The 18861-nt window shown below is 34.7% G+C and overlaps 1 long non-coding RNA gene across 1 annotated transcript in view; it reads left to right on the forward strand.

Moving 5' to 3' along the window:
• LOC114047154 overlaps window positions 1-18637 on the forward strand; it is a 186682-nt gene extending 168045 nt beyond the window's left edge. Inside the window, exon 4 of the long non-coding RNA XR_003569582.1 lies at window positions 17608-18637. This is a non-coding gene — a long non-coding RNA (uncharacterized LOC114047154). The remainder of the gene's footprint in view (window positions 1-17607) is intronic.
• Window positions 18638-18861: the final 224 nt, after the last annotated feature.

Genomic DNA, 18861 nt, shown 5'->3' on the forward strand with positions numbered 1-18861 from the left:
GTGGGATTGAGAGGAGCAATTTGTTCCCTCATCACTATTTCTGGAGCTCCCTTAGTGCAAAATTCCTGTAAGCAGCCCTGAGAATGGAAGCATTTAGGATTCTCTGACTGTAAGTAACATGTAATAATAAATAAATAATTATACTTGGTAACACAGGTAATATTTATGTCTCAGCTGATGAACATGGGCTCATGTCTCAGGTTATCCATACTCATCAAGTATTTGATGAGGCATCTGGTAGGCATGCCCATAATGCTGACCTACTGCAAAAAAAGCACTAAAGAGATCCTGTAATTGCTACTTACTACCTATATGACCTTGGTCTAGTCTCAGCCTCTGAGCTCAGTTTCCTCTGGACTAGATGAGCTCTGATATCTCCTCCAACTGGAAATTGAAATAAATTTATGGATCAGAGTTACTTGGGAGTGGAAATGATTCCTTAATATGCTGTCACCAGTGCAAATGGTTATCATAGAGAAGAAGGTTTTCTCTGACTCTGCCAATGGTCTTCTGTTATGCGACTGCAGTTCCTTTGGGTAGGAATAGATTTCTAATTCAAAGAGAGAGGCAGGAGAACCTGAAAGAGTTATATAAATGAAAGAATAGGTAGAAAGAAGTCATGGGTCATAGGATCATAGATTTGAAGATGAGAGACACCTTAGAGACCATCGACTCCAAGCTGCTCGTAAATGTCCCAAGGATTTTCTTTCTGTGCTAGGAATGACCCCAAATCTATGTCCTTGTACTACCAGGAAGAGCCAAGTTATTCTAAATTCATTAGTTCTTCAGCTAACTTGACTGTGACCCTTCTAGGGGTCAAAATTGAAATAGTATTTGAGAACTGTGTTTTATTTCATACCTCCTCTGTTTGCTCTTTGGGAGAGAGGAGAGTGCAGCTAACAGGGCTAAACAATTTAACTGTATCTTTCCTAAAACTCTGGGTTCAGGGTATGCCTATCAACAGTTTGTGGGAGGCCTGGAACTGGAAAAAGCGGTGGGCACAGTCACCTGGTATTTTTAAAATATATCATGATTTTATTCCATGCTTTTGATATTATATCTATGGGTAAGTAAAAAAAAAGTTATATACGGTAGCATGGTTATCTGTATATATATTTTTTTTATGTTGGGACAAAAGTATCTGAAATTAATATAGTAAATGCTTAGTTCAATTAGTGTGTTTAGCTTAATCCAAGAAGACTTGTGATTTTATTAAATACAAATTCATCTGTTTGACTGCTTTAAATGTCATCAATATTTTATACAATTTTTCATTTAATCTTTGTCATGAAGTCTATTGCACTTGCCTTAGGATATGGTCCTGTAAGATTCACTTTGTTTCATTCAGTTTTCTTTCCTTCTATTATAAAAAGAATCTTATGATATGAGACTTTAAAACATTTGACTCCATTATGTCTTGCTACTGTCACTAGGTCTTAATGAAATGCAGCTGAATGAGAACAGAAGATTTTTTTCTTGTGAGATGGGAGCTATAGAGCTGGTCTGACCTGATAAATCTCCACTGACTGTGCCCCTTAGACTAATGAGATAAGTAGCTGTCACCCAGCAAAAAGCAGAACCAGGAGAAAGAGGTTATCAGTTCTCTGGAGACCATAGAGATGTTTGCATTTCTTCAGAGCTGTCTGGCATTGGGTGGAGTGAACAATGGGGCCCCCTAGTTTCTGGAGCTTATAATAAATAGGATCAGACTGGTGGCTAGCAGTGTCCTCTAGTGGTTAAATAATTTTAATATTCAGTATAGCCCAAGACAAATGTTTGTGGGCTATGTACATTTTGGTGGGATCTGTGAAGAATTGCAGGAGCTTTTCCTTCTTTTTTTTCTAAGTCTTATTTCAGTATTTTGTTTTATATTACAGACATTTACAGGTTACTCCTTTGTCAAAGATTTCTTGTAAAAATAAGTGTTAAGTGTGATGTTATCTGAAAAATTATACAATATTTTACATCTGTAACATTCATTGCACCTGTTTTTTTTTAAGTGAACAGAAATATATTTTCTTTCCCTCCCATCCTCAGCTCATTAGAAAAAAAACAAACTTCTTATAAAAATATGCATAGTCAAGCAAAAAAAAAATCCTTAATAGCTGTATGTGTGAGAGAGATTCTGCTCCCTAAAATGATCATTTTTCTGTAGTAGTTGGCATGATCAATCATCAGTCCTCTGAAATCATGAATATTAATTATATCTATCATAGTTTTTTTAGTTTTCAAAATAATTGTTTGTTTTTAGAATTGGTATTGTTGGTATTGTACAAATTATTCTACTGGTTCTGTTTATATCACTTTGCCTTGTAGCTCTCTTTCCTCTTCATGTCCACCTCTTGGCTTCTCTGGTTTCTTTTATGTCTCAGCTAAAGTCCCTTTCTGCAAGAAGTCTTTCCTAGCCCTTCAGTTCATATAGATCTTTCTATGTCTTTTTGAAATCACCTGTTTTCTCATTTCTTATAGCACAATAGCACTCCATCACATTCATATGCCACAACTTATTCAACCATATCTTTATTGCTAGACTTTTCTGTTAGTTTCCAGTTTTCCTGCTATCATAAAAAAGACCCTAGAAATAGTTCTGTCCATAGTCTCTCCTGCAATATAGACTTCTTGAGAAATGATTATTTGTTTCCTCCAGACTATGGATTGTAACTTTCTCAGGCCTCAGACATTCATAGAATAAAAGAAGTCCTCCTTTTATACCCAAAAGAGATCAAAGAAAGAAGACTTGTTCTATTGTATGAATGCCTGTGGCTTGAGAAAGTTGCAGTCCATAATCTGAGGGAGAAAAAGGGCCAGCTTTCAGGAATATGTCATGACAGAATTATAATATAATCAGAAAGACAAGATTGGTCCTTTTCATAAGTAAAGTATGTGGTTGTCTACACAGTGTAACATGAGAGAGATTATAAGACTTAACTTACCCGTAAACAAATTCTTGCCATCTATTTGTTTTCCCTTCTTATAAGGGGACCTACATTTCTGTACATATATGTCAAAAGTTCCCAAACTTATTTGGCCTACAGTCCCCTTTTAAAAAAAATTGCTCAGTGCCTCCTGGAAATCTTTCTTTAACTCTTTAACATTTTTTTTTTGAAATTTGAGTCATTTCAAAAAAATATAAATTAAAAAAAATACTCATCTCACATTTAAGAATTTATTGTAAATTTGAGTTTTTTTCCCTGCACTGAAATTTTGATGATGCAATATTATAGCATGTAACCACATAGTATCGGATTGTAAACAAGTCTTTACATGCATATATTCCTGCCAATGCATTCTGGACTTCCTGACAATGCATGAGTAGCTCACTTGCCAACATTTGCTTGTTAAGACCTGTTGGTAGACTTGACCACTGATTGATTACAACTAGTATTTTATGTGTTTATTCGGAAAACAATGTAATCACTGCAACTTTAACTTTGTTACACAATAGATGAAATGTGTGAACGATTTTTCAAAATTTTCTTCTCTTCTTTCCTTGTGCTTTCACTGCACCCTAATTTTTATTCAACGCCCCCCAATTGTACCTGAGGCTATTACCATCCCCCTAGATCATTCCAGCACCCCCCAGGGGGTGGTATCACCCACTTTGGAACCTATGCAGCTAGACCATATGATCATTGAGAGCAAAGATGGTGACTTATCTGAACTTTGCATCTCTGAGAACACCTAACATAATGCTGAGCACACAATAAGTACTAATTACATGTTTGTTCAAATGTATTGAATTGGTCTGCATATCCTGTAGAAATCAGCTTTGAATAATTTCTTATTATTAGGATAAAGTAAAATACATAATTTCTTATTTTTAAAGAATCTGAAACAAAAGTTTCAAAGATGTTTAAGTTAATCTATGGCTGCAATGCCACAATGAAGTAGTAAGGAAAACTAGGAAGTTTGAGGTTAAAGGAAGTCATGAAGACCACCCCCTGAATGACTTCCCTGTGCCTTGTAGCTCTCTCTCCCTCCTCATTTCCACTTCCTGGCTCTTCTGGTTTCCTTTATGTCTCAGCTAAGGTCTCACTTTCTGCAAGAAGCTTTTCCTAGCCCTTCTTAATCTTAGTGCCTTCCCTCTGAGATTAACTCCAATTCATCCTGGATATGTCTTGTTTATACATTGTTTGCATGTTGTCTTTCCCATTAGACTATGAGCTTCTTGAGAGCAGGAACGGTTTTTTGGTTTTTTAATTTATTTTAATTAATTAATTAATTTATTTTTATTCCAAGCTCTTAGCATGGTATCTGAAACATAGTAGGTACTTAATAAATAATTGTTAACTGACTGACCTTGGTCTAGAAAATTAACGTCTCTGGAACTCTCCTCTGTAAAGTGAGGAGACTAGAGAATTCCTAAGGTCCCTTGTAGCTCTAAAGCTATTGTTCTGAGGCATTAACTTATAAAGGCTTAAAATGGAATGCCTTTCAGGAATATTTGCATTTTAATAAGGGACTTGAAGATGAAAAACCTTCAAGATACAAAAGAATTCTTGTCTGAAGGTAGAATGACAGTTTTGTGTGGGAAGTTGAAGGAGGGCATAGTACTCTCAGATCCAATTGTGTGGGCAGTTGCCTACTTAGTCCGTTTGGTAAAGATTGCCTGACTGTAGGCCCAGGGGTTTTGGCATCCCAGTTAGATGTATAAATTGTTGTAAGAAAGAGATGAAGATGCTGCAAAGAGGCCACTGCTGAAATGAGGGTAGAAGAGTGAGAGACTGTACCATTGAAATGTATCTATCATCCATCCATTCACCTATTTATCTATCTATCTCTCTTTTTCTTTCTTTTGGCTAAGCAATGAGGTTAAGTGACTTGCCCAGGGTCACACAGCTAGTGAACTTTTTTTTGTGTGTGTGTCTGAGGCCGGATTTGAACTCAGGTCCTCCTGAGTCCAGGACCAGTGCTCTATCCACTGCACCATCTATCTATGCACCATCTATCTATCTCTTTAGCTATATCTCTACACACACACACAAACACACACACACATACACATGTATGTATATATATACATACATATAATATATTGCATATGTGTATGTATGTTTTGTTTCCTTTTTACCTAGGAAAGGGGCGGGGGGAACCTATGACCATTGAGGCTACATGTGGCCCTCTAGGCCCTCAATGCAGCCCTTTGACTGAATCCAAACTTCACAAAACAAATCCCCTTAATAAAAAGATTTGTTCTGTAAAACTTGGACTGTCAAAAGGCCCTACTCAAACACCTAGAAGGCCACATGTGGCCTTGATGCTGCAGGTTCTCCACCCCTGACCTAGGACGATGCTTCTTCTGAGATTTTTGATACTTTGTGCCATTTTAAGAAGTATTCCCACCTTTTAATGCAGTTTTTTTTTTTTTTGGTTTGTAAGATCTCAATGAGGATCTGAAGTTAGAGAAGGGTGTGAGTAGTGCCATAAATTGTAGTCTTCTACTGCTCCTCAACTTTTGAGCCTTCTTCTGGGCATGGCCACAGAAATCTAGGTGGTTGTGATTCTTGATAAACCACAAATTGATGCTCTATATAGTAATTTCTACATAGGAAATGTATATAAACTAATCTGATCTTGGCTTTACTCACTTAAATTTCCCTCAATACACTTTATCAAAACTTTTTTTTGACACACTTTATCAAAACTACAAGTATGAATACAACTTCTTGTAGCAATACCTTACCTATCCAGAATTGGATTATCTGAAATCCTCATTTCTCTGTAACATAGTTAAGAACCAGGAAGGAAATGTGAAAGGCCTCCGGGTAGTCAAGGTAGATATCAAAAAGTTTGTGCACACAAAGCTTATCCACAAGACTTGTAGAAAAGTACTTTAGGCCTTCATTTAAAGCCTGCTTGAACCCCATTCTAACTTGCTTTATTACGTGGTGTCCAAGCACCTCACAGAATAGAAACAGCCATTAGAAGAGGACGGGAAATTGCTATAGATTGTTATTCTGACAACCTTGGGAGGGAGTAAGTTGCCATTTATTGGAGAAATATCAAAGCAGAACTTAATGACCATTTGTTTAGAATGTTGTAATTTTGATTCCTGCTTTCATATTGATTGACCTTTGAGATTCTACACTATTCTGAAATTCACAACACCTCTCACATAAGTCCCTGCTACCACCATAATTCAGGTCTTCATCACTTCTCACCTGAGCTATGACAATAGCCTTCAAATTGGTGGTGTCTTTTCCTCATCTGCCTCCACACTGTAATTGATACTGCCAAACTGATTTTCCTAAACCACAGGTCTAATCATGTCACCCCTCTAACTTAATAAAGTCCAGTGGTTCCTATTGTTTCCAGGATCAAATGGAAAATGCTTTGCTTAGCATTTAAAACTTGTTACTACCTGGCTCCTTCCTACCTTTCTAGTATTTTTATATTGGAATTACTCTCCTCTATGCATTATGCAAACCAGTTACACTGACCTCACATACAAAATTCCACCTCTGCACTCTATGCATTTTCACTGGCTGTCTTTCATGCCTGAAATGCTTTCCTCTTCACCTTGGACTCTGACTTTCTTGGTTTCTTTCAAAACTTAGCTCAAATTTTACTTTCTATAACAGAACTTTCCTGGCTTTTTGTCCAGTTCTCTGCTCAGTAATACTACCTAGTACCCTATATTGTTTTATAGTATAATTACTCATGTTCCTAACGATTACTAGACCATCAAGAAAAGATAAAATCCTGTTCAGCATACTTTGTTTAGGAAGGCAGAGAAGCATGTGATATATTTTAGAAAGATGTCCACCCAAAATGGTTACAATAAAAATCATGTTCGTGTTCAAATAGATAAATCCTCAACTAACCAGGTTTATGTGAAGTTTTTCTACTAAGCTACCTCCCCTAGAAGATTTGAATTATTAAAAATTATATTTTAGAAGACAATTTAAATACTATGCAAGGCAGCTACCTTAATTTTGCTTGAGAGGGGATAATCTCAGGAACTAACTTAGCACTTCTTTAATGCTCTCTCATGAAACAAACAAACAAAAATCAAATTAACATGTATGAAGTCTACATCCCCCTTTAATTTACTAAGTCAATGGATCAAAGTAATAGCTATGCTGATAATTTATTTAATTACTTTGCCCAGCAGTCAATCCTGGATTCTCTGCCGTGAGCTAAATTTCCATGTTACTTGAAAAAGTATTTAAAGCATGGATTCTAGTCAGAGGTGTGGCGTGGAATTTCTGCTGCCTTCTAGGCCTCAGAGGGAAGGGATTCTTGTTCATAGATTCATAGATCTAGAGCTGGAAGAGATAGTGAAGGTCATTCAGTCCAACTATCTCATTACACAAATGAAGAAACTGAGGTCAACAGAGGTCGAGTAACTTGCCCAAGGTCACGAAGGTATATGGGAGAATTGGAATCTGACCTCTTGGCCTGTGACTCCATTTTCAGCACTCCACTATATGGACCACATTGCCTCGTATTGTCTTGTTTCTCAGAGACTTGGGGAAAGGATAAGTGAGAAAGGGTATGTTTAGCAGTGACTACCCTTAGGAAATTCCTTGCTGAAACCCTGAAGATAGGGCCAGCTCTGGAACACAGTGGCCTTCTACTACACTATGTAAGAAACCACTTTTTCTGCTTAGTCCTAAGGTCAGCCTTAGTCTTAGTGTCTTCTGGACTTTAAGATAGCATATTAAACATTTGTGTAACTGAGGAAGTTTCTTCAAATAGGAAGGAACTCTACCCTTTATTCTTCAGGATGGTATAATTGCAGTATATATACATATACATATACATACATACATATATATGTATATATATATACATAATGCATATATGTATACACACACATATTTCCTCTGGGAAGAAGAGAAAAAGGAAGCAATGGAATAGAATGAAAGGCTGCAAAACTGAAGGAAATTAAGGGACTGGAGAACAAAGAGATTGTTACCTTGCAACTTTATTTTATAAGACATTCTTTATTTTGCCTCCCCTTTTAGATTCTTAGTAATTTTGAAAGTGCATTTCTCTAACTTGAGAGTCTCAACATTATAAATGAGATAATTTTTTTCTTTGCCATTTTGCAACATTTCCTTTTGATTGTTCTGTAATTCTTTCCATTTACATTGTTTTAGTCATTTTATATATTATCTTCTTGGCTCTGATTATTTCACTCTGTATCAGATCATGCAATTCTTTTCACATTTCTCTGTATTCACCGTATTTCCTCTTGCTTATAGTGCAATAATATTTAATTAAATTCATGTACTATAATTTGTTTAATCATTATCCAATCCATGGCTGTCTACTTTGTTTGTAATCTTTTGCTACCACAAAAAGTGCTGCTATAAATATGGCACATGTTAGGGACTTCTTGTTAACAACCTCTTGATAATCCTAATAGTGGAATCTCTGTCTCAAAGACACATTTTAGTCCCATTATTTGTATAATTCTAAATTGCTTTCAAAAATGGTTAAACTGACTCATAGCTTCACCAATAGTTTTACTAATGGGCTTATCTTCCCACAACCTCTCCAATTTTTACTATTCCTATTTTTTGTTATCTCTATTAATTTACAAAGTGTGAGACAAAACCTCAGGTTGTTTTAGTTTGCATCTCTATTATTAGTGATTTGAAACATTCTTTCATATGGTTTTCATGCATATGTGTGTGTGTGTGTGCGTGTGTGTGTGTGTGTGTGATCTGTTTTACTTATTTGTCTATATAATTCGGATACTAAAACTTTACCTGAGAAATTTGATACAAAGTTTTTTTTCCTGTTCTACTACATCTCTTTTCCTAGATACATTCATTTTGTTTATGCAGAAGCTTTTCTGTTTCTTGTAATCATAGTTATGCATTTTATCTTTTGCAATTGCCTCTATCCCTTGTTTAGTTAAGAACATATCTTCTACCTATTATTATAAAAGTTATAAGATCTGCTTCTCTTCTAATTGCTTGTGGTATGAGTTTTAATATATATCCATTTTGAATTTATTGTGGAATGTGATGTTAGATGTAGATCCAAACCTAATTTCTGTCAGACTGCTTTCTTGTTTTCTCAGAAGGTTTTTTTTTTAATTGACAGTAGTTAGTTACTTTTAAAGTAATTATATTTTCTGTTTTATCAAACACTGGCTTGTTGAATTCCATCATTTCTATTTCTCCTTTGTTAATCAGTTCCATTGATCTACTTTTCAATTTTCAAACTAGTGCTATATGAATTTGATTACTGATGCTTCATAATATAGTTTGAGCTTGAGCAGTGCCATTTGCTCTTTATCTTTACCTTTTTATTATTTCTCTTGATATTATAGATCTCCTGTTTCTTCAAATGAATTTCATTTTTATTTTGAGTTTTGTTAAGTATCCCTTTGATGGTTTGATTAATATATCATTAAAACTGTAAATTATCTTTGATAGTTTTTTCATTTTAATTATATTGGTATAACCCAAACATAGGCATTCTTCCAGCTATTTAAATTTTTAAAAAAATTCTTGAAGGAGAACTTAGTAATGAAATCTATGTAAGTCTTTTTTGTGCTTCAAAAGATTGATATCTAGATATTTCATGCATTTTGTAGTTACTTGGAATGGGATTTCGATTTCTCTTACTGCCTATTGGGTTATATAGAAATGCAGTTGATTTTTGTGAATTTATTTTGTAAACTGTCACTTTTCTAAGCTATTATCTCAATTGGGATCTTTGCTGATTCCTTAGGATTTTCTAAGTAAACCATTATGCTATAAACAAAAAAAAAAGTTAGTTACATCTCCTCTTTACTTATCTTTACACCTTGATTTTCTTTCTCTTCTCTTTTGTTGCAATTTCTAATACCAGAAAAAACTAACATTGTTGTAGTGATTTTAAGGTTTTCAAATTACTTTACAAATATCTCATTTCATCCTTATAACCTTGGTAGGTAAATGCTATTACTATCTCCATTTTATAGATGAAGAAACTGAAGCTGAGTGAGATTAAGTAACTTATCAAGTATCACACAGCTATTAAGTGTCTGAGAGTGGATTTGAATTCAGGTCTTCCTAAATTCAAGTCCAGTGAGACTCACTGTCCCACTTAGACTCTATCAAATAATAGTAGGGAAAGTGGGCATTCTTGCTTTCCTCCTGTATTAAAGGAGAAAATTTCTATCCCATATGATACTTTTGGCTTCAGGAAGATACTTTTTTATGATAGTAAAAAGTTCTCTCTATTGCTATACTTTGTGTGATTTTCTTTTAAAAGCATGAGTGTTTCACTTTGTCCAAGTTTTTTTTTTTCTGTATCTACTGAGATAAGCATGTGGTTTGAGATATTTTTGTTTATAATATGATTTATCATGTTGATTATTTTCCTCATATTGGATCATCCTTGTGTCCATGGTATAAATCCAGCTTTGTTATAAAGAATGTTTTCTTGAGTGAATTGCTATAGTTTATTTGACATGATTTTATTTTAAAATTTTGAACTCATATTCATAAATAATATTGGTTGATAGTTTTCTTTCTTTTTTATTTTTCCCTGATTTAGGTATTGGGACTATATTTGTCTCATTAAAGAGTCTGGTGGGGTGCTTTCTTTATCAATTTTTGAGAAATATATGTGTATATGAAATAGTTGTACTACGTATGCTCTAAAAGTTTGAAAGAATTCTCCTGTGCATTCACTGGACTTTTTTTTCTTTGTTAGTTTCTTTACAGAGAGTTATATTGCCTTTTCTAGATTGAATTATTTAAGATGTCTATTTGGTTTTCTGTTAGTTTGGATGTTATATTTTTGAAGATATTCCTCTATTTCTTTTGTATTATTAATTTTGTTAGCATGTGATTGTGTATGGTAGTTTCTGATAATTATTTTCATTTCTTCTAATTTTGTTGTGATTTCACTTTGCTATTTTGTTGACTTAATTTTCTGCTTTTTAAAAAAATCAGGTTTTTCTGTTTTCTTAATCTTTTCAAAGGATGGATTTTAGTTATATTTATCTTTTCATTTTCAGTTTGTCTATATTTCTTCTAATTTTCAGTATCTCACCTTTTGTGCTTATTTTGTGTGTATTTGATGGTCTATTAATTTTTAAAAGTGAATACTAGTTCATTAATTGTCTCATTTTTATTTTGTTAATGTATGCTTTTAGGGATATAATTTCCCCACTGAGGACTGTTTTAGCAGCATCCCAGAAATTTTACATTGTTTTGTCATTATACTTTTCTTTAATGTAATTATTAATTGTTTCTGTGATTTGTTCTTCAATCCACACATTATTTAGTTGTTCATTGTTAAGTCTCCATTGGGTCTCTTGTGCTTCCTGACTTGATTACTATGCTTATTATATTATGGCATGTAAAGGATTTTTTTTTTACTATTTCTGCTTTTAAAAAAGCAGTTATTTGGTGATATCTCTATGCCCTAATACATGGTATTTTTTTTTGTAAAAGTTCCATGTGGTATTGAAAAAATATATGTGTATATGTATATTCTTTAGCAGTACCATTTAAAAGATCATGAGCTGCTTCTAATTTTTAAAGAATATATTAAATTCTATGCTTTCCCTTTTGTTTATCTTTCTGCTATATTTATCCAAAATTTGTAGGTGGACATTAAAGTCTCTTGCTATTGTTGTGTTAATATGTCTTATAATTTAGTTAATTTTTCCTTTTCAAATTTAGATGCTGAAGGCATTTATAACATCTAAGTTTATTATTGATATTGATTTGTTGTCTATGATTCTTTTCAGTATAATGTAGTTTCCTTATTTATCTCTTTTTATATTATGAATTTTGCTTTTACTTTGATGTAATGATTAAAAATCTTGCTTGTTAAAAATTACCTGATACATAGTGAATTTTGTCCCAACCTCTCATTTTTATTCTTTGTAGATAATTTTTAATCTTGTTGTTAGTAAGCTACAGATTGTGAAATTTTGTTTTCTAATCCAATCTCACTCACTTACATTTTCTTGGAATGTTTACTCCATTGACATTTAAAGTTATAAGAATTAGGTTTTTATTTTTTTCCATTTTTTCTAATTTTTTTTTCTGAGTTGGGACTTTCCTTTATTTCTGTTGTTCCTTTCCCAGTAAAGGCAGTGCTTTGTCTCTTCAGAAATTTTTTAAAAATTATTTTAAATTTTTTAAAAAATTATTTAAAAATCTATTTTAAAGGCAACTCGATTACTAGAGGCTCTTATTTCTTTACCCTCAATCTCCCCCCACCCCTGCATTTGCCATATCTTTCCCTAATTTTGGAGTTTTATTTACATTAATTCATTTTTCTTTATTCCTTTTGTCCATTTATCTATTTCTTTCCCTCTTTTTTCTCTGTTTAGTAGTCAAGTAAAATCACCCCCTCTCTTTTTTCCCTTCAGCAACTTTCTTCTTCTTCTTCTTCTTTCTCCTCCTCCTCATCCTCCTCCTTCTCCTCCTACTTTTCCTGCTTCTCCTCTTCCTTCTCCTCTTCTTCCTCCTCCTTCTTGTTAAGCTTTTAAAAATTTCTGTGGCTTTTTCTAGAAAGGATTTCCTTTCCTTGTTCTCTTCATCAATTCTCTATCTATTCTGGCTATTCTAAACTTTCCTTCTTTGATTCATTGTCCTAATATTTATTCCTTCTTTAATCTGTGTATTCCTCATGGAATTAAATCCTTTAAAATACCTCTTTTGAGGTCCCTCTTCTAAACAGTTTTTATATTATGGTCTTTTTTTTATTCTATTTTGCTCCACTTATATAAGAATGAATTACTGAACAAAAATAGAGAAGATAGAATTAGTGGTTTAGGGTAGAATTTTACTTTGCCCCATTTTTGTAGTTCATTAATACCCCCTCATAATGATGATGATGATGATACTTAATATTTATATAGTGCTTACTCTGTGTCAGGCACTGTGGTAAGCACTTTATTATCTCATTTGATCCTCACAACAACTGTGGGAAGTATTATTCCCATTTTACAGATGAAAAAACTTAGAAAAATAGGGGTTAAGTGATGTGCTCAGGGTCATCCAGCTACTGAGTGTCTGGGGACAGATTTGAAATCAGGTCTTTTTGACTCTATACCTGGCACTGTATCTATCTACAATGCTACCTAGGGCCTCTCCTCTCGATAAAATTTCCCCTCATTTTTCATGAAACCTTCTTCTGGATCCATACTCTCACACTCCTCTAGATGTCAGTTACTTCCAGGAATTCTGATTCCTTTTGTCCTGAGGCAGGATGCTATCTATTGGGGTACATTTTCTCAGGGGGTAATGATCTCTCTAGACACATATTAAATACTTGCAGATTATATCCATTGTGAGGTCATGATCTCCCATTATAGATGATCTGCAAGGGAGTGTCCTTCAGTGGGGCCTCATCCCACCACTCAATTAAGAAATTAAGACTTCCATTTTCTTTGCCTGTGTTTGAAGTCTTTCTTAATGACCACACCCATTCTCATGTTGTTCAGTCTTTTTAATTGTGTTCTACTTTTTGTGACCCCATTTGTGGTATTCTTGGGAAAGATACTGTAGTGGTTTGCAATTTCCTTCTCCAGTTAATTTTACAGATGAGGAAACAGGCAGAGTCAAATGACTTACTCAGGGTCACACAGCTAGTGAGTGTCTGAGGCCAGATTTGAACTCAAGAAGAAGAGTCTTCCTGACTCTAGGCCTGGCATTCTATGCATTATGGTGCCACCTAGCACATTCTCCGATAGACCTTCTTCCTGAGAGTCTATAGAAATTTTCCCTTCATTGTTTATCATCAGCTTGATTAGGGTACAGCATACATTCTCTTCTGTCTCATTATTCCCTTCTCCCATTTTACATGTCCTCCAATTCTGCAGTTTAGTCCCCCCAAAACATTTTCATTCATTTGTAGGTGAAGCTTTAGTCGCTGGTGTTTCTGGCCTATTTTCCCATCATCACTTCTGTTAAGCTTTGCTTTCATCCTTGTCTTTGTGTGAAATTTTAGAATGAATACCATAATACTCCTTTTGCTGTTGTTATTGATGTTGCTGCTGCTGTTGTTTTTAACCCCATAGCTGTCCTTCTCTTTATGCTTTTCCCCCTACTAGGGTAATTTATTTTGTAATGTGTCTTCCTTGGTTAATATATTTGTTTATCTTTTTTGTGTTTCTGGCTTGTTTGGCATATGTGAAAAGCAAATCAATTCTGATCTCTCTCTCTTTTGGTAGGAATGCTTTAAACGCCTCTCTTATTAAATGTCCATCTTTTTATGGATGAATAAGCTCAGCTTTTCAGAGTATGTCAGTTTGGGTTTCAACTTGAGTTTCTTTGCTCTTTGGAACACATTTCATTTCATCCTGCAGTTTCTGAGGGTACAGAATGGTCTTTTGTTATTCAAATTTCCTTCTCTTTATATTTGAAGGTCTTTTTCCTGGTCACTTACAGAATTTGTTGTTTGTCACTGGAGTTTAAAAATTTAACCTTTATGTATCTTGGAATTTGTAATGTAGTTTCCCTCCTCTGTCCCCCAGAAGTGGTCTGTGGATTCTTTCAATTGGCTCTTTGCTTTTTGTGTTCAGAAATTCCGGGTCATTTTCTTGTATCTTTTTTTTTTTTTTTCGCATTGTAGTACTTAGATTTCTTGACTTGTCATGTTTTCCTGGGAGAACTAGAATTATAAAATTGTCTCTATGCATCCTATTTTCAAGATCATTAGGTTTCACTGGTATAAAGAACATGATTTTAAAAAGTATTGTTATTATTATTATTATCTTCTCTTCTTCCAGATTGTCTTTCACTTCTGTGGATTTGCATTCCCAATCTTCTATTCTCTCTTTCATTTCTTGGGAGAGACTTACAATTGTGAATCAAGGTTTTTCTATTCTACTAATATTTTTTCTATGAAGGTCATAAATTCTTTATTCGCGATTCTTATTTTTCTCTTGAACCATTTAGGAACATCTATTCTTGTTCCATGCCCTCTTGGGTATCCATAGTATTCTCTGCCTCATTATGGTTGATTCATTTTCCTTTGTCTTCCTGAAATTTTTATTCAGAGATGTTTGGGCTTGTTTAGGTTTCCTTGAGGCCATTTTCTCTACTGTTATTAATACATTTCCTATTAAGTTATCAAGGTTTTTAACTGAGCTTTTAAAATTCTGAGATATTTGCTAAGTTCCATTCTCCTCCCCTTCCTCCACATTCCCCTATTTTCACTCTCTGATTCCTTCTATTTTGGCACCAAATCTCCTTAGGGCTGAACCTTAAAGTTCTTTCAGCCTCATTCTGCTTCTCACAGTCCTCAGTTGCTGTCCCAAGTAACTTCTTGGGAGATAGGATTCACCTCAGTTGAATGCCACTCCCCTTTTCTTCAGACCTGATGGAGTTCCACACACCTTGCTCACTTGTCTCCTCTTCTAGTTCCCTTTGTTCCATAGCTCTCTAGTTGAGTGTTGCCTTAGAGGAATAGCACACATGCTATTCCTGAAATCAGAGTAAGTGTGGGGTGGGAGCAAAGTTCTGTTGCTTGTTGCCACAAAATAGTGGCTTGAGGACAGTGGCAGTGGATGTATTGTCCAAGACTGTGGTGGCAACAAAGAATTTCTGAGTGAATTGCAGATTATAAGGCTGTATTGTGCCACCCTGCTAAAGCGTGGGGTCTTGTGGGGTTGGGAATGATGAATAAACTTGTTAGGGATTAGGGTTTGGTCTGCCAATTGTTAGTGGAGACAGCAGAAATTAGTTTACCTTTTGTGTGTAATTATTCTTTTGGGGAGTTTTGATAGGTTGTGAAGATTGGAGAAAATATCTAGTTCTCCATTTTATGGGGGACCCAGATTATTATCATTAATAATCAACATGATTGTCTTTAGTCTTAGTCCTCTATGAAAAGGAAACTATAGGAGGCTAAATAAGGATTGCTTCATGTTACTTTCTCTGAATGAATTTCAGGGATTCTGCTTTATTTAGGAATTTCACTGATGGCTAGGGAGTGAAACTGTGGGATACATTCTCTTCTGTCTCATTATTCCCTTCTCCCATTTTACGTGTCCTCCAATTCTGCAGTTTAGTCCCCCCAAAACATTTTCATTCATTTGTAGGTGAAGCTTTAGTCTCTGGTGTTTCCGGCCTGTTTTCCCATCATCACTTCTGTTAAGCTTTGCTTTCATCTTTAGAAGCTGTGGGATAACAATGTTATAAACCATAGAGAAAAATGAAATTTATTAGAAGCTGTGGGATAACAGTGTTATAAACAGTAGAGAAAAATGAAATTTATTCTAGGACCCAGCAGGTGTTCAATAAATATTTGTTCAATGAATTAATGAATTATATTATTGTTAAACAAACTAAAACTTTTGCCGATGAGAAGAGCTGGGAGATCTTGGAACCTTTATCCTACTCCCCTTCTCCCTACTGATGGTAGTTATCAGTGATATAGAAAATAATGATGCACATTGAATTCTATGAATAATTACTAGTTAGCATTTATGGTTTCAATATGCATTTGTGGAGCGATTGTTTTCTCTGGAGTACAGATTGAAAAACAGAAGGCTAAATGATTTGGTTACAGGAACAAAAACCAAGCAGGGGTAAAATTATGAATACTGAGGCCTTGCCCTTGCCCCACTACACACGGATCCCTTTTTCTCCCTGAGTTTTTTTCCTATTTTTTTCTATCTGAAAAATTCATGGGAGCCCTAGAACTAAATAAAGAACATTTTAGATGAATTTAATATAAATTGTGAGGAGGAAGAATAACAAGGACTAATCCCAAGATACTTGTCTAAACTATGTCAAGTCATTGCACCATGGGATTTAGGGATGAAAGGAGACTTAGAGATATACTCTAATATCCCTAGTAGCCATCGTCACCGTCTTCCTCCTCCTTCTCTTCCCCTCCCGCCTCAAACAAGTAGTAAAGAAGAGAGCTGGGATTCACAGAGTCATAGGATCATAATTCTGGAAATGGGATGGTCCTCAGTGGATGTCTAATCCAGCCTCTACTTTCACTACCATCCTCAATGAGAAATGAAAAATGCTATCACTATTATGCTTGCCTTATCTAATTCAACCTCTGCTTTTACGGTCAAAGAAACTTGATCCTAGAAATGTGATGTGACTTGCCCAAGGTCACACAAGTTGTGTCAGAGGTGAAATTCGAACTCACATCCTCTAATTCTGGAGCCAGTGCTCTTCTGAAAGCAGGTTTTCCATTCCAAATAATAATGATTTACATATGGTTTTAAGGTTTATAAAGCACTTACCTCAGAATAATTAACCTGATGATGTAGGAAGTACCAGAATTATAATCCTCATTTTATAGAAAAGGAAATGGCTTTGGAGAGGTTGAGACTTGCCTATGATCATACAACTAATTTGTGTTAAACCCATTCTCCTGATTCTGAATCTAGTGCACTTATACTGTTAATCTAGACTTGAAAAAGTCATAATATTTTTGTTTCCTAACCCTCCAAATTGTGGACTACTACCCCCTCCAGACAATTAGCCCAGGTTTTATATACCTTAAATTTTTTGAATGTCAATAAAGATTGGATTGCACCTGCAGAAAAACACTTTCAAAAATGAAGGTTTCCTGAAGCCAGAGTTATGTGGAAGGACCCACTTACAGGGAAGTGGGAAGATCCAGATCCATTACTAACCTGGGGGCAAGGGTATGTTTGTGTCTTTCCAGAAACCTTTGATAAACCTGTCTGGATTCCAGAGAAAAATGTTCGAGCCTGTTCCACTGCTCACTGCCCAGATGAAGGAATTGAACCTGCAGCAAAAACGGAAGCGAACTATGAAGAGAAAGAAAAGACTTGCAATGATTCCCTTGCTCTCTACCCAACCGTTATATGGACATTGTGACCAGCATTGGACTTATTTTCCTTTAAAGCTTGTATAAAACCCCTCAAGCATTTATGATAGCTTCCTCCTTCTCCAATAGTTTAGAACCTGGATTTGTGAACTTGACACAATCCAGTACTTTAGAATGGAATGTAACCTGTCTTAATTGTATTATCAAGCAATGTATTGATCAAAATGACAAAATTGTTCTATTGGTTGAGCAACCATCCTTTGCTGTTTTTTCCCACTAACCTTTCTCATGAATGGTTCCAATCTTCTAGGGAACATGTCCTTCAACTCATCTCATCATCACTACACAGGTCAAAAAAGATTTGTTGGGCTTCTCATTACTGGATTAATTTCTGTCGCTTCCTTAATTATTATATCCACCCTGTCTTTTATTGCATTGCAGTCAGAGATACAAGATGCATGATTTGTAAATGAGCTTGCAAAAAATATTAGCTTAGCCTTATGAGCTCAAGAAGCTATTGATAGGGATTTATCATATAAAGTTAATCTGTTAGAGCAATCTGTGCTATATATTGGAGAAGAACTTGCAGAATCAGTATTTAGAGCGAAATTGAAATGTGATTATCATTTTACTATGATATGTGTTACTCCTATAGCTTATAACTCTAGTATAGTACATTGGGATAGTATAAAGAATCATTAGATTCTTATCTAATAATAATATCTTATCTTTTGGCAAAATAGCAGTTATGCAGCTGATTTATCTTTTCTTATAAATGTAACCCAGGCTATTTCCGACAGTCTATTCCCAGGGATTCATCCTCAGAATTTAGCACAAGAAATCTTAGAAAAATTGGCCTTGTTAAATATTTCCAAAAATATCACTGATTTATTACTTCACCTTTTTTCTTGGGGAATTTTATTAATCCTAGTTTAATTTTTATTAATTTTATTAATTTTTATTAATCCTAGTTTTTATTACTTTTATTTCTTTTATTAATATTAGTTTTATTAATCCTTGTTCTCCCGTGTGCAGCTGCACTGATAAAGTCATGGTTAAAATCTCTAGCCACAGACATTCTTCACCTCAAGCTTCAACAAAAATTAAAAGGGGGAGATGTCGAGGGCC

This window comes from Vombatus ursinus, unplaced genomic scaffold (assembly GCF_900497805.2).
Source record: "Vombatus ursinus unplaced genomic scaffold, bare-nosed wombat genome assembly UNPS02001419.1, whole genome shotgun sequence".
Taxonomy (NCBI): domain Eukaryota; kingdom Metazoa; phylum Chordata; class Mammalia; order Diprotodontia; family Vombatidae; genus Vombatus; species Vombatus ursinus.